The sequence below is a fragment of the Heptranchias perlo genome, chromosome 41 (assembly GCF_035084215.1).
Source record: "Heptranchias perlo isolate sHepPer1 chromosome 41, sHepPer1.hap1, whole genome shotgun sequence".
Classification (NCBI taxonomy): Eukaryota; Metazoa; Chordata; class Chondrichthyes; order Hexanchiformes; family Hexanchidae; genus Heptranchias; species Heptranchias perlo.
Genome location: NC_090365.1, coordinates 4,776,902 through 4,789,946, shown reverse-complemented (window position 1 = coordinate 4,789,946; position 13,045 = coordinate 4,776,902). Strand labels below are relative to the sequence as shown.

Here is a 13,045-nt window from a genome sequence, read left to right as displayed (position 1 = left end):
TCTCCCTCTCTAACAGATATACCGCTTTGGATACTGTTGGGGGAGATGGCTTATCAGGGGAAAGCAGCAAGAGCGAAGTTCGTGGCACCACGGTTGGCTCTGCTGCACAGGAGGGGAGGAATAAGAGTGGCAGGGCTATATTGATAGGGGATTCAATTGTAAGGGGAACAGATAGGCGTTTCTGGGGCCGCAAACATGACTCCAGGATGGTATATTGCCTCCCTGGTGCTGGGCTCAAGGATGTCACGGAGCAGCTGCAGGGCATTCTGGAGGGGGAGGGTGAACAGTCAGTAGTCGTGGTTCATATTGGTACCAACGACATAGGTAAAAAAAGGGATGAGGTCCTGCAAGGTGAATTTAAGGAGTTGGGAGATAAATTAAAAAGCAGGCCCTCAAAGGTAGCAATCTCAGAATTACTACCAGTGCCACGGGCTAGTGAGTATAGGAACAGGAGAATAGACCAGATGAATGCATGGCTGCAGGGATGGCGTAGGAGGGAGGGATTTAGATTCTTGGGACATTGGGACTGGTTCTGGGGAAGGTGGATCCTGTACAAGTGGGACAGGTTACACCCAAGCAGGACCGGGACCGATGTCCTTGCGAGGGTGTTTGCTAGTGCTGTTGGGGAAGGTTTAAACTAGAATGGCAGGGGGATGGGAACCTAAGCAGGGAGACAGAGGAGCGGGAAACAAGGGAAGAAGCAATAGTGGAAGGCAGAGAAAACAAGAGCAAAAAACAAATAGGGCCACAGTGCAAAATAAAACTAAGATGACTAGCAATCTTAAAAAGACAAGTCTAAAGGCATTGTGTCTTAATGCACGGAGCATTCACAATAAGCTAGATGAATTAACAGCTCAGATAGATATTAGGTTATGATATTGTAGCAATTATGGAGACATGGCTGCAGGGTGACCAAGGATGGGAACTGAACATCCAGGGGTATTCAATATTTAGGAAGGACAGGCAAAAAGGGAAAGGAGGTGGGGTAGCGTTGTTCGTCAAGGAGGAAATCAATGCAATAGTGAGGAAGGATATTGGCTCGGAAAATCACGATGTGGAATCTGTATGGGTGGAGCTAAGAAACACCAAGGGGCAGAAAATGTTGGTGGGGGTTGTCTATAGGCCTCCAAACAGTAGTGGAGATGTAGGGGAGGGCATTAAACAGGAAATTAGAGACGCATGCAAGAAGGGTACAACTATAATCATGGGCGACTTCAATCTACATATTAATTTGTCAAACCAAATTAGCAATAATACTGTGGGGGAGGAATTCCTGGAGTGTGTACGTGATGGTTTTCTGGACCAATACATTGAGGAACCAACCAGAGAACAGGCGATCCTAGACTGGGTATTGTGCAATGAGAAAGGATTAATTAACAATCTTGTTGTGCGGGATCCCTGAGGGAAGAGCGATCATAACATGATGAATTCCTCATTAAGACGGAGAGTGAAGTAGTTGAATCCGAAACTAGGGTCCTGAATCTAAATAAAGGAAATTATGAAAGTATGAGGTGCGAGTTGGCTATGATAGATTGGGGAACTTTACCAAAAGGGATGACGGTGGATAGGCAATGGCTAATATTTAAAGAACGTCTGCAGGAATTACAACAATTATTCATTCCTGTCTGGCACAAAAATAAAACAGGAAAGGTGGCTCAACCGTGGCTTACAAAAGAAATAAGGATAGTATTAGATCCAAAGAGGAGACATATAAAATTGCCAGAAAAAGCAGAAAGCCTGAGGATTGGGAACAGTTCAGAATTCAGCAAAGGAGGACAAAGAGATTGATTAAGAGGGGAAAAATAGAGTATGAGAGTAAACTAGCAGGGAACTTACAAACTAACTGTAAAAGCTTCTATAAATATGTCAAGAGAAAAAGATTAGTGAAGACAAATGTAGGTCCCTTACAGTCAGAAATGGGGGAAATTATAATGGGGAACAAAGAAATGGCAGAACAATGAAACACATACTTTGGTTCTGTCTTCACAAAGGAGGACACAAATAACCTCCCAGAAATGTTAGGGAACCAAGGGTCTAGTGAAAGGGAGGAACTGAAGGAAACCAGTATTAGTAAAAAAAAAGTGCTAGGAAATTAATGGGGCTAAAGGCTGACAAATCCCCAGGGCCTGATAATCTATATCCCAGAGTACTAAAGGACGTGGCCCTGGAAATAGTGGATGCATTGGTGATCATCTTCCAAAATTCTATAGACTCTGGAACAGTTCCTACAGATTGGAGGGTGGCAAATGTAACCCCACTATTTAAAAAAGGGAGAGAAAAAACAGGGAATTACAGACCAGTTAGCCTAACATCAGTATTGGGGAAAATGATAGAGTCTATTATAAAAGATGTGATAACTGAACACTTGGAAGGCATTAACAGGATTGGAAAAAGTCAGCATGCGTTTATGAAAGGCAAATCATGCTTAACAAATCTACGGGAGTTTTTTGAGGATGTAACTAGTAGAATAGATAGGGGAGGACCAGTGGATGTGGTGTACTTTGATTTTTAGAAGGCTTTTGATAAGGTCCCACACAAGAGGTTAGTGTGCAAAATTAAAGCACACGGGATTGGGGGGAATATACTGGCATGGATTGAGAATTGGATGACAGATGGGAAACAGAGAGAAGGAATAAACTGGTCTTTTTCCAGGTGGCAGGCAGTGACTAGTGGGGTACCGCAGGAATCAGTGCTTGGGCCCCAGCTCTTCACAATATATATCAATGATTTGGATGAGGGAATGGAATGTAACATTTCCAAGTTTGCTGATGACACAAAGCTGGGGTGGAATGTGAGCTGTGAGGAAGATGCAAAGAGGCTCCAATGTGATTTAGACAAGTTGGGTGAGTGGGCAAGAACATTATAATGTGATGCAGTATAATGTGGATAAATGTGAGGTTATCCACTTTGGTTGTAAAAACAGAAAGGCAGATTATTATCTGAATGGTGATAGATTGGGAAAAGGGGAGGTCGCTGAAAGCGAGCATTTAGGTGCAGCAAGCAGTTAGGAAGGCGAATTGTATGTTGGCCTTCATTGCAAGAGGATTTGAGTACAGGAGCAAGGATGTCTTACTGCAGTTATACAGGGCCTTGGTGAGACCACATCTGGAGTATTATGTGCAGTTTTGGTCTCCTTATCTGAGGAAGGATGACCTTGCCATGGAGGGAGTGCAACGAAGGTTTACCAGACTGATTCATGGGATGGCAGGACTGACGTATGAGGAGAGATTGGGTTGATTAGGCCTATATTCACTAGAGTTTGGAAGAATGAGAGGTGATCTCATCGAAACATATAAAATTCTAACAGGACTACACAGACTAGATGCAGGGAGGATGTTCCCGATGGCTGGGGAGTCCAGAACCAGGGGTCACAGTCTCAGGATACGGGGTATGCCATTTAGAACCGAGATGAAAAGAAATTTCTTCACTTAGAGGGTGGTGAACCTGTGGAATTCTCTACCACAGAAGGCAGTGGAGGCCAAGTCATTAGATGTATTCAAGAAGGAAATAGATATATTTCTTAATGCTAAAGGGATCAAGGGATATGGGGAAAAAGCGGGAACAGGGTACTGAGTTAGACGATCAGCCATGATCATTTTGAATGGCGGAGCAGGCCCAAAGGGTTGAATGGCCCACTCTTGCTCCTAGTTTCTATTGTTTTTGCTGTACACGGTGTAGTCTCCTCTACATTGGGAAGACCAAGCGCGGATCAGGTGCCCGCTTTGCCAGACACCTCCGTTCTGTCCACAGGTATAACTTAAAGCTCTCTGTCACTAGCCACTTCAATTCTTTGCCCTACGCCCACTCTGACATCTGCTTTGGCCTTCTATACCATTCCAATGAAGCTCAGTGCAAGCTCAAGGAATAGCACCTCATCTTACTACTTTGCAGACCTCTGGCTTTAGCATTGACTATAACAACTTCAGACCATATCCATTTACTCTGGAAGTAGATGCTGTCAATGTAGATTGGGGTGTGACAGATTTGCTGTGGGTGGGAGAGGAGAGTGGGTTGATGCTTGGGGTGAGGACACCCTGTCGAAACACCAACCAGGTGTAATGGTCTGCACCCTTGATGTCAACTGTTTATTTCTTCTACCAGACTCCTGGTCCACTGGAGCCTGCTCCATTTTGTTGGTTTTTCATGATTCCCATTCTACTTATCTATTCCCCTTTAGCTTTTCTCACACCCACTGTCTTACATATGTCTTTTATTTCATGATTTCTAACATTATGCCCCATGCAGATATCACTTCTGCCATTCAACTATCTCCTATTCTTCACTTAAGCAGTTGATATGTCATTCTATTTTTTTTCCAGTGTGTGTGGTAGGTATGTATGTGTTCCTCTCTTTCTCTGTTCTGCTCCTCTTTAAATGCTGTTCATCAGTAAAAGCTTCGAGTTCTGAGGAAAGGTTCTGTACTGGAAAAGTTGGCTAGTGTTCTCTCAAATGATGCTGCCTGACTTCCTGAGTGTTTCTGGTGTTTTTTGTTTTTGTTTCAAGAGAGCTAATCTCTGAGGGTTAATAATGTCATTTGACTCTTTTGTCATGTTGCGATGTTGTAATGCACTCCAGTTTTTGTGTTTCTGATGTACATTATGCTTGTTTCCTTGTCTGAACTCCTGATAATTCTGTTTTTAGGGCACATGTGTGGTACCTGTGCTTTCCTCTGTTCTGAAATCCCCCAACCAGTGGGAAACTCCAGAATCATTTAACCCAAACCATTTCCTTGATGAAAATGGATGCTTCAAAAAGAATGAAAGTTTCATGCCATTCTCCACAGGTACAGACTCGATTCTTTTTCTCTTTCTACCAGATCACCCAGAGCGTAGCCGAATACAGAATAATGTTCCCTCTGCTCTGCCACAACAACACATCGTAATCCCAAGTTCAAAAGAACAACCCCATTATACCAGTGTGATAGTCCCATTTCCAATCCAGAATACACTGGGATCTCTGTTACAATATTACATTTTTAGAGGATAATTTTCTCTTGTAACATTTCAGTAACCATTCCAAGAAGTGGACTTTGTCTCCTTCAATCTGGAAGCTGCAGCTTTTCAGTAATCTACCTTTGCAGAGTTGTGTGACCTGAGGCTTGACAAAAACTTGTACTCACTGGCTTACTGCACTAAATATAATCTTGCACTACACAACACAACTCTCTTCAGAATGACTGAGCTGAGGTTTACAGCTGCTACAGCGAACACTTATTTACAACTAAACAGAGAAATGAAGCACAAACTTCTGGTAAATACTATCAGTACAATCATATATACATCGAGAAAAGTCTGTAATGGGTCAATTATTCTTTGTACTTCTTTGTCAAAAGAAATACAGTAGTTTTTTAGTTTTCAACAACAAATTGCTGGATAGTGGCATGGTGAATTCAATCACCTAGAAATTTGGCTGCACAGCACCCGTGTTCCAGGTGCAAAATGGCCTTCTAAGCCTCCAGCATTGCGGGCAGGAAATTCACACTCATTGTCAGCAGGCGCTGTGAAGCCCGCCATCTTGGTAAAGGCCAAATAATCAGTATACCGCATCCAGGCCAGAAACAGGCATTGGGCCCTTTGCATGTACAAATAAAGAGGCTAACATTACTTAGCAACACCAGGCCTACATGCGGCCTAAGAGGGGGAACGTTAGGTACGTTTTTAAAATATACTTAACTGAACGTGGAGCCAGACGGAGCAGGAGTGCCCTTCCCGACCTCACATTAAAAGAACATGGGTCGCCGCTTTTCACCTCTCCCCCGGCCTCCGCTATCTCCCAATCTGATCACCCACCCTTTCTGGCTCGACTGCCCAGTTTTCCCAACCTGATTGGCCCCCCCTTCCTTTCTTACCTGAGGACCGCCACTAGCATCGCTGCGGCCCAATCTCCTAACATGCTTCGCTGGCGAGCTGAGTGTTACAATCTGTGGGTCAATGGAAATGAGGCTCGAAGTCCACCATCGGGGGTGCTTTGGGTACTCAGATACAAGGATTGAACCAGGCGTCCCCATAAATGGGTGCGCCCAAATTTCTAGGCCAATAGGTTTTGTTTCAATTTACCTCGTTCGTTGTAATGTAGCGTATTGAAATGTCTCCCTCAAGCACAGAGTTCAAAGTAAACTTGTCTGAGCTGTCACCAGAACTTGCAAGAATTACAGTAGTTTTGGAAACACTCTTTTAATTACTTAGTTCTTTTCAAGTCAGGTTTTCAGGCAAATGTAATAATTATTCATTCATTAATTTCACTACACTACAAATATCTGAATAAATATATATTTATGCAAGTCTGGAACTGGACAGAATCTGCACCCATTCAACAAGAACACGTATCTGTGAAGTTTTACTCAATTCACATGTTTTCAGTTGAACAGGTCTGTTAACTAAGCTCTAACCAAACATTTCCATGGACACACAGTTAGACTGTTCAGATGATAGGCTATTCATCTTGATTTAGTCATTAACAATTTAAATCAATTGACCAATTTCAGTTAGGATCCAAGGACAACATCTGCTTCTTTAATTAAACTGATGTGTGCAAATCCACATATTCTAAGACTTTTTCACAATGAATGCCAATTACTCAAATCAATATCTGGTTGGGGACATAACTGGAGTTATTGGAATAGGTCAGAAATAGGATCATCAGCTACTCAAAGACACAATGGTTCCTGTGGTGTAGGAGGGTGGGGAAGGGCTTTTGTGGAGGGCAGAAAGAGCTGGGGTTAAACAGTAAAAATGTGGATAAATATTCTGGAGTGGTGCTGGAATCCACTACCAAGAAGCAATTGAATTCTGTTGGATGAGATTGAGTATGTGAGAGTTAGCTTAAGAGGCAAGATGAAGGTACATGCAAATCTAAAATTCAAAGTAGTCACAGTCGTGTGGAGGACGTGGGCACGAAACTGTTCATCTCTTGGACAAGGTTCAAATCCAGTGCAGGCTGGTGGGATGCCATGTGTCTGTAGGCTGTAAGGGTCCTATGTAAATTCGGGGAGGCTCAAGCCAGTTTCTAGGAGACATCAGTCCACAGCAAAAGTGCTGCTCCAATTCTGGCACTAATCTGTCTCTGAGATTTGTTCCAACTACTCACTTGCGTGGGAAATGGAAAGAAATGTCACTTTTGAGCAGCAGACGATGCTCCTCGGTGGTTTAGGCCGAGGAACAGAGTTGGGGTAAAATGGAGAAGTTTGATGAGCACAAAACTACACACAAACAAATCACAGAAACAAATCTAGACTGATCCACCAGACAATTCACCTGAAGAAATTTTAAGCAATACTGCAGCTAGACTTCAGAGCTTTTTCCTGATCAACCTTTCTGTTTTTGCAGGGAAGAGAATCTGTCCGGGAGAATCCTTGGCTCGAATGGAACTCTTCCTTTTTTTGACCACTCTGTTCCAGAACTTTCTCTTCAATCCTGTTATTAACCACAAGAAAATTGACATTTCACCGATTAGAAGTGCGATAACGTCTATAACACATGATTACGAGTTCTGTGCCATTTCTCGCTAAAATCAACCTGGATATCAATCGGATTTAGAATTTGTTTTGTTCCATAGTCAATTCAAAACCAGTCTTTAAAATCACAATACCTGACACCCACACTTGTGTAAATACTTAATAAAGTGCTTTGGGACGTCTTGAGGTCATGAAAAGCGCTTTATGAATGTACGTATTTCATTTTCAAAGAAAGAACTTACATCTAGACAGCACCTTTCATGACCTTGAGACATCCCAAAGCATTTCACAGCCAATTAACTACCTTTTGAAGTGCACTCACCGTTGTAATGTGGTGGAACACAGCTGCCAATTTTGCACACAGCAAGATCCCACATACACCAATGAGATAAATTCCCAGATAATCTGTTCTTTTAGTGATGTTGGTTGAGGGATCGACGTTGGCCAACTCTTCTTTAAATCGTGCCATCACATTCAGCTAAGAGGGCAAATGGGGCTAAGTCCCATCCGAAAGCTGGGACCTCGTGCAGTGCAGCATTCCCTCAGTACTGCACTGAAGGGTCCATGTAGATTATGTGTTTATCTCTGGAGTGGGGCTTGAACCGACAACCTTCTATATTAGAGGTGATACTTGTATCTTACGTTCACTCATTCTGAATGAAGCCTAATTTTCAGTACCCAGTTTCAGGTGTTGTCTATTGTTGCAGAAGTCTCTGCTGTCTGCCACATGCTGGCCTCACATGACCCATCCACATGGTCAACTGCATAGCCTACTTTACACACTCTTCCTCCTCCCTGCAACTTCGCTATGCCAAAATTGACTCATTACACTGTCTCATACTCTTTTCCAGGACCTCAGAACTGTGCAGCTCCTTCCTTCCCTGATCTCTTTTTGAAGCAGTCTGCAGACTTTTGAAACCCAAACAAAGTGCAGCCACATACTAGATTTTTAATAAAGAACTTGCATTCATATAGCGCTTTTCACTCCTCAGGATATCCCAAAGCTCTTCACAGCCAAAGAAAGTACATTTGAAGTGTAGTCACTGTGGTTTTGTAGGCAAACATGGCAGCCAATTTTCACACAGCAAGGTCCCCCAAACAGACTATCCCAAACTCTGAGTTTTTAAAATCACTAGAAGAATGTGTGTGTATCTTAGTGTGTGAAACATAACACACTGTCCCAACTGTTACTGTGCACAGAACCCTCTCCCTGAATTACATATTAGGACGTATTTAGCTATTACACTATGTGATTCAGTAATCTATTGAAATGAATTAATTCTCCCACGTTGCTGACTTTTCCTAGAATAAGTACTGTTGTTTTGTTTGGGCTATGGAGACAGTTTGTTGAGAATTTCTTTTTTTTGCTGGCATCACAACAGATGCCAACAGCCAGTGCAATATGGTGCATTGATGCATGATGAGCGTATGAAATGAATCAATATAATAGCACAAATTTAAACATAAATAAATCATTACTTGTTTCGGAATTGTATAATGATGTAAGTGTACTTTGTTATATAATTTTGCTGTAATCTTATATAAGAAATGTTGATGAACACTTATATAAGCAGCTATAAGATAAAGCTGTTTGAGGTATTCACTCTGTACACTGGTCTTGTTATTGTGTTTTTTGAGACACAACTGTGATAATCTTTCCCTCACTCAAAGGAATGGAATCAGCTTCCATCAAAAGGTGCCAATGTCCGACCTTCGCTTCAGACTTCCCTTATTCTCTGCATTGGGATTCGTGAGCACTTCCCATAGGGGGATAAACATCAGCCTGCTACATCCCTCCTTCCATGTTATCAGCAAGAAGTACTCAAGCACCTACTTTTACCTTTCGCATATACTACACTGACTGACATTGATGCTCTTTGGTAGAGTCCCTTTTAGGTAACTCAAAGCTCCACGGATGTCTCCATGTAGACTTGATATATGCAACACAATAAATGGTCAAACACAATATCTACGGAGAGTTTTGGGACCCGCCTGAACACACAATAAAATGAAGCAAATCCAACTGATTCATGCACAGTAGTTATAAACAAAATGAAGTGGACTTAACATTTGAGGCTACTTACTCGTGTAATTTGCCTGAGGAAGGAGAAAATCTCCGAAAGCTTGTGAATTTAAAATAAAATTGCTGGACTATAACTTGGTGTTGTAAAATTGTTTACAATTGTCAACCCCAGTCCATCACCGGCATCTCCACATCGTGTAATGAGGAGAGTGAGCTCTGATCATATCAACTGATTGTTCCACATTTCCATTCCCTGTTATATAAATAGTCATGTGTGACTTCTCCCCATCAGCAATTTCCAAAAGCTCCTGAATCAACTGAGACACAGACGTGGCCCTCTGTCTGTCAGTATATATTCTGGGAATCCATAAGTGGTCCTACATCATCTGGGTTACCTGGTTCAGTGGCACAGGGAAATGTCTGAGCCAGATTGGAAAGTTGTTATTAAAATGTCCCCAAATTTGCTGCTGCCCGTTCGATCCCTTGTTTGTGCTGAATTAGCACTGGAGTTAGAATATTCTTCATTTGTTTCTTTTTAAATGAATTTTGTACTCAGAATGAGTGTCAGGCGTTCCTTTTTTGTCACCCAGTTATAGCATCAAGTGCTCCCAAGGCAGGTACGGCATAGGCTATTTGCTGAGGACAGCTCCCTCAACTAGCTGAAAATGTGTTACAGCCCCAAGCTCAGAAGGCAATTAGGAGAAAAGAAGGGGAAAAACCTTTAAAAAATTAAATGAATGTGGTGACACATATTTAATCATTTTAAAAATAAATAAAACTTATTCACACCAAGTTCATATCACAGCCAAACAATCGACGGTATGTACTCTAGGAAAAGTCAGTAACGTGGGAGAATTAATTCATTTCAATAGATTCCTGAATCACATAGTGCAAAAACTAAATAGGTCCTAACATGTAATTCAGGAAGAGGATGCTGTGCACAGTAGCAGTTGGGACAGTGTGTTATGTTTCACACACTAAGATACACACAGATTCTTCTAGTGTTTTTAAAAACTCAGAGTTTGGGATAGCCCTTTTCTCCCAGTTGTTTAACAGTTTTAAAACTGGTTCACCACAGCTCAACAGGCAAGTGACTTGCCTGATGTGGAACTTAGCTACACAGACCAGCGAGGTCCCAGGTTTAATCCCCGGCCTGTGCTGAGCTAGCTGATTTTAGCTAGGGTGGCAGTAAGTGCACTATTATTGGCTTCACTGGCCCAAGGATGGGGGCAATGGGGATTGGAGGAAGGGAGAAGAGGAGACAAGTCTGCCAAGTTCCTGCTCCTAGTCACCATTCAGTGATCCCTGTTGCAAAGTGTATGTGAGTGGACATTGGGCAAGAGTAGGGTCAGACTTGGCTTTGAGTCCCTTCACAATCAAACAACCTGACAGCACTCAGTAACTTGGTGGGCGTGAAGAATGGACATTCAAAGAGGCATCATCAGGTAGGCACATCCATGGAACTATATCCCAGGAAATAAGCTACATTTCAGAAGGAAGGATGGGAGGGAGACGGATGGGTAGTTCAGAGGCTGGGACCACAACCGTTCCAAAAAAAGTCTTATTTCTTCCTCCCCAGCAGGATGGTAGTTTTTAAAACCTTTGGCACAGTGACGGATGGTCAGGGATATTCTTGTGGTGCTTGTTAAAATGGCCCCAAGTTTTGTGCTGCATGATTTCAGATTTGCAATCTTCTCTGTGACAATATCCTCCACCACTGGCCTGATGCCGTGCAGATACTTCACGTACATGTCATTCTGCAGCTCAAGGAAGCAATGTGGCTCAAGGAGAAGAGACAAAAAGTAGCGGTTGTCTTCGGTTTGAGGAAAAAAAACCTGGAAAAGGTGGAGGAGGAATTATGTAAGATCTAATTCAAAGGAAACTCCCATTTTTAAAAATGTTTCTCTCCAATCTTCTCACCCTTTCTGAGGCACTGACTCTCCCTGGGGTATGTTTCTGGCTCCATTGACACCAGTAGCCATCCATTGCTTCATCTAAGTGGCCAATATTCATGTGAGGCTAGACACTGAGTGGCAGCAGACTAATCTACCACTGAGGGCATTACACTGGAGCCCAATCCTATACGCATGTGGTCGGTGGATAGAAATCAGAGGCAGGAACCCCGGCTGAACCACGAATGGAATCCGAGATCTACCTGATCCGTAGGTTCAGTCACTCACTGGATAAATTCACTTGAGCCATTGGATGAGCTAGGGAAAAAAAACTAACAGGTTAGGAAAGTTTAGAGATGATGTTTATTAGGTTTTTGCCCCTTAATAGGCTAAATATAAATGGTGTTTTTACAGGATAATCAGTATCCATAACCTTCAAACAAGCTCGAAAACCAGGAAACAATGAAACGTCAGTTTAATGCTTTTTATTTATATTACACAACCCACTACGTGGTGACCTTGGGATTACTGATATAAACAGATATTTACAGGAGGACTCATCAGGAAGTGCTGTAAGCACATAGTTCTTATCAACGATGCTGGTAGAAGCTACAAGTTCAAGTCCCTTGAATTTTTGTGTATTGTATCATTTATAGTGTTAGTAACGTCTTGCTAACATGATGATAACATGGCAACATGTTCTCGTTATTTTAATGAATATGTAACACGTTTACCCATTACGTCATCTCGGAAATTATGTAATTCTCTTCAGTGAGTCTAACACTATCATTGTTTTTCTCATGGTCTGTACCTTACTATCTCATCTTTTCTGATACCTTCTCTTTCATTAGTCAGTCAATCTTCTGATCATCTCCTGACTGCTTGGCTGTATGCCTAGGACATTCTTATCTCTTCCCTAAAACATGTAGTTAGTAATATGTTATACACCAGGCCTAAGCTTGCCCTGTGTGTGACTTCTTAATCATTGGTTGTACTGCAGATTCTCAGTTTTAATATGTGTAAATGTCTTTAATATTGAGACATGTTTGATAAAGTTATTAGAATTATTAGGGTCTTCCCCACCTGGCCGACCTCTGTCTACAAAGTTCAAAGTACTGCTCCATTTTATGAAAAAAGACCGACTTGCAAAAATTTTACTTGACTAAAAAAACTGGTACCAAGTGAGACAGTGACTGCTGATTGGCTATTCCAACATGGGGGACATCACACTCAAGTCCAATTCAAACCTCAGCCAATGTCCACACAAGCACAGTATGTGTCACTGGACAGTGATCAGGGGCAGGAACCTTGGTTGACTTTTTTCTCTCACTAACCAAGTGAACTGACGCCAACTGAAGCATCCCTGTTGAGATCAGCTAGCTCTGTAGTAAGCCAATAAGTTCTCCGACCAATTCTCATCAAAACTAATAAATATATATGATCTGACTTATTAGTGCTCATTGTCTAACTGGTGTTACACTGTGATTGTCAATCGACCTATGTGACTTTGAACATCTCCACAGGTGTGGTTAAGAACTAAATAACTGGCCCCTCCAACAGGCAACATTAGGGGAGCTGCGATTGGCCTCAGTGTCCGTGGCCATGGGAGAGGAAATAGTTTGGACTCCTGTTCCTGTTTGCTACCCAAAGACCTGTTCTGGAAAGCACTTGTGTGAG

General features: G+C 42.3%; 1 pseudogene; it reads left to right on the top strand.

The window, feature by feature from the left end:
• Positions 1–9,061, top strand: part of LOC137305971 (cytochrome P450 2C18-like) — a 30,222-nt pseudogene extending 21,161 nt beyond the window's left edge.
• Positions 9,062–13,045: the final 3,984 nt, after the last annotated feature.